The 12,517-nt window shown below is 44.2% G+C and overlaps 1 protein-coding gene across 5 annotated transcripts in view; it reads right to left on the bottom strand.

Moving 5' to 3' along the window:
* LOC310666810 (uncharacterized protein) overlaps positions 1-12,517 on the bottom strand; it is a 45,455-nt gene that overhangs the window by 31,424 nt on the left and 1,514 nt on the right. Inside the window, exon 1 of one of the 5 annotated variants that reach the window (XM_083418258.1) lies at positions 11,123-11,222. The exons of the other annotated variants lie outside the window; for them this stretch is intronic. The gene's annotated coding sequence lies outside the window, so the exon portion shown is untranslated. Of the gene's footprint in view, positions 1-11,122; positions 11,223-12,517 lie in introns of those variants that run through there. 5 annotated transcript variants of the gene reach the window in all.

Here is a 12,517-nt window from a genome sequence, read left to right as displayed (position 1 = left end):
ATTCGTTCTGGAGGTCCGTTCTTAACCTGAAACTGTTCTTAACCTGAAGCACCACTTTAGCTAATGGGGCCTCCTCCTGCTGCTGCGCCACCAGAGCACGATTTCTGTCCTCATCCTGAAGCAAAGTTCTTAACCTGAGGTACTATTTCTGGGTTAGCGGAATCTGTAACCTAAAGCGTATGTAACCCGAGGTACCACTTGTAAAATTATGTAGAGCTTTTCACCCTCTCCCACAAGAACTCGTGGAGCTCCAATGATGCTGAATGTCCCAACATTCAGGACCGTAGACTATTCTTACATTTTTATATAACACCTGAAGGATTGCAGATTTCCCATTTACGGGACGCGGGTGGCGCTGTGGGTAAAAGCCTCAGTGCCTAGGGCTTGCCGATCGAAAGGTCGCCGGTTCGAATCCCCGTGGCGGGGTGCGCTCCCGTTGTTCGGTCCCAGCGCCTGCCAACCTAGCAGTTCGAAAACACTCCCGGGTGCAAGTAGATAAATAGGGACCGCTTACTAGCGGGAGGGTAAACGGCGTTTCCGTGTGCGGCTCTGGCTCGCCAGAGCAGCGATGTCACGCTGGCCACGTGACCCGGAAGTGTCTCCGGACAGCGCTGGCCCCCGGCCTCTTGAGTGAGATGGGCGCACAACCCTAGAGTCTGTCAAGACTGGCCCGTTCGGGCAGGGGTACCTTTACCTTTACCTAAGTAGGGATTTTGGAGAATTAGGATGGAAATTGAAACAGAAGTTGCCAACGTCTGCAGAATTTGTCCCATGGTCTGGAAAGGAATGCAAACGGTATTTGCTGCTGTTGTTTTCAGCCTGCAAATGATATGTAATTTATGATACCCCCCCCCACACACATTTGCACTGTGTTTCCTTCAAACTGAAATGAGTGGCATGGAATAACTTAATAACAATGTAATTACTTACATTAAATTCCGCCACTAAAGACAGTCAAGACGAATAACGTGGATTTTGCCAGAAACTGAACTGCAGCGGAATGGAAACAGCACTGCACAGTTGGAACATAGTTGGAATGGAAACTGATGCCTTCTTAAATCCCTAGTTCTAGGTGATGGTTCCCAGCTCTGAAACTCACTGAGCTGTATCCAACTAAACAGATCTGCTAATGCAAGTATTTCTGCTTGTCCAGTGGTACCTCCTCTGTGCCCTCCCCAAGGGTTTGTGGGGACCCTCAGAACAGATTTAGGGGGGGCATAGGAAAGGAGGGAATATTTCTCCATGCTGCCTGAAGTCCTTGTGCTAGCAGATCTATTTAGTAGGATGCTGACTATTATCGCTGGCTAGAGCATGCCAACCCACGCTTTACTGAATGGTGTTCAACTTCACACTATAAATTTTTCCGATTTGTATTTTTTCAGACTTAAAAAGAAACTGCTGCAGAGTTTTTGATGCTGCTCTTGTCTCCAGAGTTGTTTTAGCTGTTTTAAATTCTCTCTCTCTCTCTCCCACCCCCCTGGCACACACACACCAGCTACCCTTTCTGAGGTAAAAAGGCAATTAGCATGTTATAACAATACACAGACACGTCAGTAGTTGCAATTTTAGAAATTCTCCTTTCCCGTCGTCATTAGAGAGTATTGCTATGCTTCATGCACTCAAATCATTAGGCACCAAAACAGAGACATGAATACCCCAAACACTGCGTTCCCTAAAGCAGCTGTCACGGCAAATCAGCATCAGGCATCTATACATAGGGAAGTTATGCTTAGGCACTTATCAAGGGAAGGATTGTAGCTCAGTGGTAGAGAGTCTGTTTTGCATGCCAGAGGTCCCAGGTTCAATCACCGGTGTCTCCAGCTGGCAAAGACTTCCTGCCTAAACCCTGGAGTGCTGCTGCAGCTCAGTGTAGATGATACTGAGGTAGGTGGCGGTCTGACTCTGTACAAAGCAGCTTCCTATAAACAAGCTTGGATAGAAAACCCAAAACATAAATCCGCATTCTAAAAAAGCGAACCCCTTCAGTTCCATTCTCAAACCAGAATATGGAATTTGGTATAACCAGAGAGGAGCCAAACGTTGATCAACTTCAGGTGGCCACTTTTTTTATTATTATTATTAACAACAACAACAGTCACAACTAGAAACTGGAATTTTCAATGGGCATTGCTGTCCACTAAACATGCAAGTATCATAGTTGGTGGGAGATAATCATTTTCTGTGTTGGAGGCAACCTCAAATGGTCAACATCATGCCTATATGCCAGTTGTAAGATTGCTATATAGTCAATTACAGCAGAATTCTAACTGAGTTTGGTACCTTTCTCTGTGAAGTAGTGTTTTTATTTGTACACAGATTGTAACAGCTGGTGTTTTTAGTTTGATAATTTTATTTCCTTAATTGTTTATACATGATGGCCCTTGTGGTCCCTTCCAACTCTACAATATCAGGAAGTCTTTAATGTTTGGTGTTTTATTATGTTTTTATAAGTGCTGGAAGCTGCCCAAAGTTGCCAGGGGAAACCAGCAGCTTTTGAATTATGGTGCTGGAGGAGACTCTTGAGAGTCCCATGGACTGCAAGAAGATCAAACCTATCCATTCTGAAGGAAATCAGCCCTGAGTGCTCACTGGAAGGACAGATCCTGAAGCTGAGGCTCCAATACTTTGGCCACCTCATGAGAAGAGAAGACTCCCTGGAAAAGACCCTGATGTTGGGAAAGATGGAGGGCACAAGGAGAAGGGGACGACAGAGGACAGTGTTCTCGAAGCTACAAACATGAGTCTGACCAAACTGCGGGAGGCAGTGGAAGACAGGAGCGCCTGGCTTGCTGTGGTCCATGGGGTCACAAAGAGTCGGACACAACTAAACGACTAAACAACAACAACAACAATCATCATCATCATTACAGTTCTATGATTCTATGTTTGTATTTCATATTTAAATGATACAGGCCAGTGGTTGATGCAAAAATCTATCTATCTAGAACTGTCAACCAGAAGGAGGCAGAATATGTTTCTTCTTTAATCTGTCCTGCACAGAGCACCTCCAGTGTCTCCATTTCCCAGCTCCCAGTTGTGGGTCTCTATTGCAGCCTCAGATGTGAAATGCTCCCTTTCTGTGTTTTTTCCTCCCCAGATAATGTACCTTAGTGAATATCATTGGTATTTTCTCCTTATCATTCCTTCCAATAACAAATTCAGGTGGGGAGCGCTGACAGGATTGTAGCCAAAACAAGGCCATGGGGGGGAAAGAGGGAGGTATCAACATATCTGCTGTAACCCCAAGGTTTTTGTTTTATAAGTCTTCTGCTTTTGGGGAGGGGAAGGAGTTACAATTCCATTCTACACCATGCTTGTGTTGGTCCTTTGGCTTGATGATTGTGTTATTACAATTTTGGGGCCGTATCAAATGGAACCCAGTCAGTTTTGCCACAGATTGACAATTATTGGCTTGTGGTAACAAAGAGTTGGACTTCTTAACTGGTGGTGAATGCCCTTCCTGCTTAAATATGAGAGGTCACATCAGCATTGGCATTCTGCCGGCTCCTGAAGACGTGCCCATTTAGGCAAGCATTTCATTGAATTTGAACTTGTGATCTAATTGTTTTAATTGCCTTTTACACTGTTTTCCTTACTATGCTTCTTAACTGGCTTGTTTTATTGCATTTTTAAATTATGGATCCTTTTAACACCTTGACTGATTTTTTTAATTGTGAATTTTAACTACACCTGGATTTTATACTTGTTTTGCATGCAGAAGGCAATGCTCAGCTTAGGTCTCTCTTGTCTTTCCCCTCTTTACTAAAAAATGTGGTACGCCAGTCCTGCTGTATTTGGGGACTCTCCAGCTCTAACACCAAAGCCAGCGTGGTGTAGTGGTTAAAAGCGGTAGTCTCATAATCTGGGGAACCGGGTTCGCGTCTCCGCTCCTCCACATGCAGCTGCTGGGTGACCTTGGGCCAGTCACACTTATTTGAAGTCTCTCAGCCCCACTCACCTCACAGAGTGTTTGTTGTGGGGGAGGAAGGGAAAGGAGAATGTTAGCCGCTTTGAGACTCCTTAAAGGGAGTGAAAGGCGGGATATCAAATCCAAACTCCCCCTCCTCCTCCTGTGGAATTGGGACTGGCAGGGCAGAAAGGCAGGAAGACCAACCACTAGGTGGAGCCAAAGCGAATGATAAGCAGAGCCACCCCCTGAACCAGGGGTGCCATCTTGAATAAAATATTGGAGTGGGCAGGTAAGTCCCGCCCCACATAATCGATCACATGAGACACAGTGTGCACACACACAATTTGAATGGCAATGTCTATCAACTTGGGTGCCCCCAGTCCCCTCGTATATTTTATTGGGGGTGCGAAGACTCCTCAGCCCCTAGGAGTTTGCTCTTATTTCCTGCAATGGTTGCAAGAAGGCAAGTGTGACAGCAGCTGGCCCTGCTATAATATCCTCCACTCTCAGAGACCCTGGAGAGTCACTGCCAGTCTGTATTGGGATAGGTGTACAAAAGGCTGTGTCCAATGTCCATTTGTTGCGCAAGCAGATGGCAACATTTATAGGTTGTGCAACAAGGGAATCCAACACAACAGTTGTGTAATCTGCTTAACAGTAAACTTTGGTAATGCACTTGTATTTTCCCTTGTGCAACAATGTTCAGTTAGCACAACTAGACCCCTAAGTGATTTCAAGGCAGTGGTACATTGCATACAACCCCAAACAGTATGACTTGGTACAGTTCACTAGCGTAGCAGCAGATACTGGAAAAGAAGCGTCCATTGCTCCCCTGCCCGCCCCCCAGATTTTCTAATTGTGGTAGTGTTTACTGGCTATAAACAGTGCTTCAGCAGTTGCATGCCAAGGCACCTATTTTGTTGCCCCGGCTGCATCATTTACTGTACGGATTCAACTTGCATTATTTGGTCGGTTGATCTGGCAGGAGACCTCGGTACGGCAAGCTGTGATTCTGGCTCCACTGCCAGTTGCTTTTACAGACTTAATAGCTGAAATGTCATAGACTTTATTAATCAGACTGCATTCTTTGCTAATTGATGGACATAGTTTCGGAGTTGAAATTTTTTAATACTTCACTGAGCTCGGGAGTGATCCGTCATGGAAAAAATACACAGCAGACTTTCTCTCTTGCTTCAAGCGCAACCAGCCCTAGACTGCCTGCGACATTCTCTCTCCTCCTTCTGCTTCATGTTATTTACATTATTATCCCATCCTTTGCCTTAGGCCGGGATATGGAACCTGTGCCGTGCCCTATGTTTTGGACTACAACTCCCATCAACCCTGACCATTGTTTTCATATACAGTGGTACCTCAGGTTACATACACTTCAGGTTACAGACTCCGCTAACCCAGAAATAATGCTTCAGGTTAAGAACTTTGCTTCAGGATGAGAACAGAAATCGTGTTCCGGCGGCACGGCAGCAGCAGGAGGCCCCATTAGCCAAAGTGGTGCTTCAGGTTAAGAACAGTTTCAGGTTAAGAAAGGACCTCCGGAACAAATTAAGTACTTAACCAGAGGTACCACTTTATAGGGACGTCCCATTCCATAATGATAATTTTACTATTTATACCCCACCCATCTTCCTGGGTTGCCCAGACCACTCTGGGCAGCTTCCAACATACATAAAAAAACATAATAAAACATTTTAATTTTTTTAGTGAATAGGGTTATGTATTTATTTTCAAATGTATTTTATTAAGGATTTTCTTGGTTTACAAAAGTATGTGCAATGTCTCTTTCTCTCTCTCTCTCTCTCTTTTTCCAAGTAACATTTTTTACAGATCAATTTCATTTATTGAGACATTAGGAAGAAGAGGGGGAAAGAGGGGGGAGGTGTGGGGGTGGGGTCAGGTGGCAATGTTTCTATTATACTTAACATATGTGGGGTTTTGTGTCAGTGTCGCTTGTGCAGGTTCTCTGCTATTCACTTGTGTTCCTTTGGTGGTGAGGTTGGGGTTGGCCTGGGGTGTGGTTGTTTGTTTGTGATTGGCTGTGGTGGTCTTTGTTTTCATGTGTGAGTGGGGTCAGTGGGTGTTTTGGATCAGGTTAGCCATATTGATTTGTATGCTGTTGGTGGATTTTTGTCGTTGTCTTGCTGGGCTGATAATAAAACATTAAACATTTTGAAAAAAGCCTTGCCTATACAGTGGTACCTCAGGTTACATACGCTTCAGGTTACATACGCTTCAGGTTACATACGCTTCAGGTTACAGACTCCGCTAACCCAGAAATAGTACCTTGGGTTAAGAACTTTGCTTCAGGATGAGAACAGAAATTGTGCTCCGGCGGCGCGGCGGCAGCAGCAGGAGGCCCCATTAGCTAAAGTGGTGCTTCAGGTTAAGAACAGTTTAAGGTTAAGAACGGACCTCTGGAACGAATTAAGTACTTAACCCGAGGTCCCACTGTACAGAATAACTCCATACCCTCCCACTTTTCTCCAACGAAAATAGGGAGATCCTAAGGAAAAGTGGGACATTCCAGAATCAGATCAGAAACTGGAACGGCTTCTCTAAAACAAGGATGTCCCTGGAAAATAGGAACACATGGAGGATCTGAGAACATAAGAAGAGCCTGCTGGATCAGACCATCTAGTCCAGCATCCTGTTTTCATGGTGGCCAACCAGATGCCCATGGGAAATTCACCAGCAGGACCCACAAGAGCACTCTCCGCCTCCTGCGTTTCCTAACAAATGGTATTCAGAAGCATTACTGCCTTTGACTGTGGAGGAAGCATAGCAATCCTGACCAGCAGCCATCAATAGCCCTCTCCACCATTAATTTGTCTAAACCCATCTAAGCTGGTGGCCATCACTGTCTCCTGTGGGAGCAAGTGCCATAGTTTAACTGTGCTGCAGGACGTTCTTCCAACATTCAGCTTCTTTGAATGTCCGTGAGTTCTAGTGCTTTGAGGAAGAGAAAAGAAACATCTCTCTCATGTCACCCCTTACTCCAATTGAACTTAAAGGTAAAGGTAAAGGGACCCCTGACCATTAGGTCCAGTCATGACCAACTCTCCCAGTGCAGAACCCAAGGTGGAGCACAAGATGCAACAGAATTGTACACCAATCCATTATAAATATTGAATAACAATTAAATAAGCTATTATATATAAAAAACCACCAAATCAAAACAACTTAGAACCATTTACGCCACCCACCTTTAGAAGTAAAAGGTAAAGGGACCCCTGACCATTAGGTCCAGTCGTGGCCGACTCTGGGGTTGCGGAGCTCATCTCGCTTTATTGGCTGAGGGAGCCAGCGTACAGTTTCCGGATCATGTGGCCAGCATGACTAAGCCACTTCTGGCGAACCAGAGCAGCACACAGAAATGCCGTTTACCTTCCCGCTGGAGTGGTACCTATTCATCTACTTGCACTTTGACGTGCTTTTGAACTGCTAGGTTGGTAGGAGCAGGGCCCGAGCAATGGGAGCTCACCCCATTGCGGGGACTCGAACCGCCGACCTTCTGATCAGGAAGTCCTAGGCTCTGTGGTTTAACCCACAGCGCCACCCGCATCCCTTCCCAATTGAACATACTCCCTAGGAAATATATTTAGTTCTGCAATCATCTTTATAGTGACTATTACGTTCACAACAGCAGGAGAAAGAGGTACAGACTCCTTTAAGAAGCCATTGCATGTGGTCTGAAAGAAAGGAGGCGGAGGGGAGACTGCATTTCCTGCCCTACCTAAGTGGTGTCCCTGGGGGGATTTGAATTCAGGCTTCTTAAAAGCCTGCACTCTAGATAACACACTGCCCCACACTTAGGAGCTAGCAGGAAGCATTTAATTTCAACTATGCATATGTGCTTCCTCCTCCTGGAATCAACATATTGTGGTTTTATTTTTATTTTATTTTTCTTAATAAAAAACAGAATTTCCCAAAAATAAATTGGACCCAGTTTTCAAATCAGCCATTCAGTGGGGCAGAGGAGGGAAGAATGAACCCTGAGGCATGATCATAAAAAGAGAGAGCGTTATGCTCCACAATTATGGCACTGCTTCTGCTAATTAAGGCAGCATGGTATATGGAAAACAAGACGTATAGATAAAGAAATCTGGTTTCAAATTCCTGCTCGGTTGTCAACCTCACTGGGTGTCCTTAGGATCACCCACCTCTCGACCTAACCCACATCATATGGCTACTGTGAGCCTGAGAAACCACACCAGACCATCTAAGCCAGGGGTTCCCAAACAGTGGTCTGTGGACCAATGGTGGTCTGTGCTGTTTTTGTGGATTTGTGATTGGAGACAGGAGACAGCCCATCAGTCACATCAAATATTCATATAGATTTGCAGTTGTTCATCCATTGCCTCCTCCACTTCTCACATAATATTCTGCTGTGTTACAACCTGAACGCTACAGAATTCAATTTGAAATACAGTAAAGTAACAGGCAAGAAACAAAACAAGCAATAAAATACAGTTGCAGAGTATTGCAATTGCTACGACAGGTGGAGGTTAGTATGCAACTACATATGTACAGTACTGAAATTAATGAACACAGCTAAGTTGGGCCCATTAATTTCAATGGGTCTACTCTGAGTAAACCTTAGTCGAATTCCACCCAGAAAAACCATCAACAATTTCCCCATGGTCTGTGGGAAGAAAAGTTTGGGAACCACAGATCTAAACAAATTGTGAGGATATTTTCACTTTTATAAAGATGCAACTACATACATAAGCTAGTGGATAGCCTTACGGGATCTCTGTGGGACTTACTTGTTTCTTCTGGGGTGTGGAGGGTCTCCCTTAATAGACTTGGGGCACTGGCCAAGTTTGCATATACTATGTGGCATGTGTATAGCCACAAATTTAACCTGACATTTTTTTTTTGGCAAAGAGTGGGTTGAAATAAACTCTGTCTCCTGCTGTCAGGGTTTACACCGAGTATGTAGTGCCAACAGGATTTTCCGGTACACAGTGGTCTGGTTTGAACATAACCCAAAACTATGGTTTAGAATTATGCCTGAATGCTGCCAGTGGCTTAACTATAGTGTGTTTACTTTCAACAAACCACAAGCTGAAGCAATGGCTTGTTGTTGGTTGTCCAGGGACTCAGGCAGGAATCTTCCTTGGTCCTACCTGGAGATGCAAAGACATGGACCTGGGACTTCCTGCACATATAGGAGATACCCTATCTCTACAGTACAATATATTGGCCAAATTTATTTTCACAATGACCTGGGATGATGTGATAAGTTCTTTGAGACTGGTTTCTCTGATGATGTCTCCAAATACATCTTTCATTAGGATCCACCTAGTTCATGTAGCAAAGATTATTTGGAAAGATATAAAGGTAAAGGTACCCCTGCCCGTACGGGCCAGTCTTGACAGACTCTAGGGTTGTGCACCCATCTCACTCAAGAGGCCGGGGGCCAGCGCTGTCCGCAGACACTTCCGGGTATACAAGCAACAATATTCAGAGCCAAATTAAGGTGATATAACTAGGGCTGCACTCCAGTGCACCTGGGAATAGGCTCGATTGAGTTTACTGCCAAGTACGCATATATAAGGTTGGGGTGTACAGTGTTATCATATATGGCAGTCTCCACCAGTGAGGAGTTACAGACCAAAACTTTTGGAGGGCATCAACTTGGGGAAGGATGCTATACAGACTTGCACAAACTAGTGGGTGGGCATGCAGCACAACAGCTCTCCTAGCAGGAACTTGTTGTGCAGAAGATTCTACAATCTATTTGCAATCCATTTGCAACAGCCAGAAACCTGCTTATGTATTCTCCTGTGCAATAACAGGCAGATCCATGCCATATTTATAGCCAATGACTTTTCCAAAGAATCATGGGAACTGTAGTCTGCTAAGGAAACTGCAAATTCTAGCCCCATGAGGGGGGAAACTACAGTTTCCCTAGATATGCAGATGAGGACTCTCATAAATGAAAGTTCTGTTATATAAAACTCCATGCATACAGAACAGTAGCCTTTCGGGGCGGGGGGGGGAGTTTCTGACCATGTCTTCTCCCTGATCTGCTAGCTTTCTGTGCACACAAAAGATTTTTATTTTTACATGGAGGCACATTCTATCGTACACCCTTGACTGAAAAACAGTAGGCTCCTTCTATCTGGGATGGTCTTCATCTTCCACCGAGCACACAGTTTTGGGAGGGACGCACAAGGAGCAGGGAGGGAGGGGAGGGGACACCCACCTAGCCAGTCAGATCAGCCAAACCAACCCTGGCGATCAATGGGGTGACAGATGTCGCAGCCAGATCACCCTCACATCCTATCATATGCGTCCCTGCCTGCAACTGAAAGTAGTAAAGTCCAGTCACAGGTTTGCCACCTCTGTGGGAAGAAGGCCTAGCCAATAAATCTTTTAAAAATAAATTTGCAGGCTTAGTGGTTTGTCCAATCAAAGCTCCAAGGCAGGAAATTATACTTTTTATTTGTCTGAATAGGGATAGGGAGGTCTATCAGAAGGCTCTGACAGAAACTAATTTTTTAGCTCTCGGAGCCATGCTTAGATGTGCTGCAAAGCTGTGCAATGGTCTTTAAACAGACCAATGTTGAAATCATATTCATGACTCAAAATGATTGTGTTTCCAACAAAGAAAAAGAAAAAGAAAGAAAACTTCACAGCCACAAGATTAATGGCTTGTGAAGTCTTAAAAGGAAAAAGCCAATGTTATTTCTTGTCAAAACCATGAAGGCCAAAAAAAGACCCCAGACTGCTTACTTTCTCCTCTTCAAAAGCCATCTGTCCAGTCATATGGACGCTTGATAGAGTGCAATGCACATTCAAAGCCAATGAGTTCTCTGGAAAAAATCCTGGGAACTGTGGCTTCTTAAGTGACTGCGAATTGTGGCTCTGTGAAGGGGAATACAATGTTCTCTTAAACAGAAAAAGTAAAAAATAAATAAAAAGTCAAATATGAAAACACAGCACAAACTCCATTCGTGGGTAAACAAAATAACTGAGGTAGGAGCTGCACCCACACGCCACCCACCCACAAAAACATCTCCCAAATACATCATTGGCAGTCCTCTGCACACAAACCTCACCCTCAACTATTCCCAACTACCACAGTACCCATAATACAGCTAGTGTGCAGCCAGCTATTTGTTGCAAAGCTAACATCTGGCACACACAAAATCCTAGGCAGCATTAAATACAACCAGTTAATTCACCCACCTCTATCTAGGGCAATACAGCACCACACAGACAGCAATATAAATGTTCCCTTCTCATCTCCCACCCAGTTGGACATAGTTGGTTGTTGTTAATCTGTTCTTCACCCTAAGGTCCTGGGGCAGGTTACTGGGACAGATCACAACAATTTAGGCACAATATTAAAAAACAGTTTGAAACAGCGTACAATAAAAAAAAACTGGGTGGGCCCTAAAAATCCTCTCACAGTAAACTGATTCAGTCTCTCACACCGAGTCATATTAATAAACCTTACAAACCTTCAGAAAATATAATCCAGACTCTGACCCTTGGCAGCAAAAAAACACAATTTCAGTTACCACCCAACAATACATCACTCACTTTCTCCTCTGGGATAATAAATTCAACTCTAGAAACTTAAAGCAGGTTGTGCCCTTAAGGCAGACCCAATGAGTTCCTATGCATACATGGTCAAAATCAAGGAACTTTAGGTCAATGGAGACAAGGTGTTACTTGTCTAATTGACATGTGTGCTTGTTTATATCTACAGCAGCATAGGGGGGAAGCCTGACGTGGGGAGTGGCGTTTAACTCTTTCTTTCCAAATCCTGACAAATTTGGCTCTCAGAAGCTGCTTCTACCATTTCATCTGAACGGGGCCAATGGTCACTACAAATGCAAATAGCAGTTTTGGAGTGAGGATTTTTGTCAGGAGCATGTCAGGGATAGAAAAGAGTTAAAATTTTACTCCTCACAGTCCCAAAGTTGTTAAGGCTTCCCTGAGGTTACTGTTTACATGAATTAATCTGCGTATTTATTTTTTAAAAATGTAATCAACATCATTTATAGTTTGGACCATTAGGTTGTACCCAAGGTAGAGCTAAGTTAAAGTCATTTAACTTGTTCTGTTGACAAAATGATATACACCAATGGAACGTAGGCCGATCCACACCATACATTTTATAGCACATCCAACACACCTTCAAAGCACATGGCTTCCCCCAAAGAATCCTGGGAACTGTAGTTCTTCCTGTTAATCATGCTGCTTTAAACATGGATCTTTATTCTATTTCGATTTTGATTTGTAATGTTTTATTTTCTCTTGCCTCTGAAAGCCTTAGTGGAAATGTAACATGGTATAAAAATTAAACACACACACACACTCACGAACCCTGCCATTTTCACTGCCAAATTTCAGCGATGGAACAAATGCTTAGCCTATGACACTTGCCTCTTACAATCTCTTTAAAGACAGGAATCGAGAACCAGTGGCCCTTCAGATTTTATTCAGCTCCTCACTTCGCTGGTCCAGCGCCAGATTTAGGGTGGTGCAGGCTGTTCCTCTGCAAAGGGCACCAAGCCAAGGGGTGCAAAAAATCCATTTTGGGGTGCCAAATTTTGGCCTTGCACAGGGCGCCAT

The sequence above is a fragment of the Podarcis tiliguerta genome, assembly GCF_965153285.1.
Source record: "Podarcis tiliguerta genome assembly, chromosome: 16".
NCBI lineage: Eukaryota > Metazoa > Chordata > Lepidosauria > Squamata > Lacertidae > Podarcis > Podarcis tiliguerta.
The sequence above is the reverse complement of the archived record's forward strand: the minus strand, read 5'-3'. Positions and strand labels throughout refer to the sequence as shown.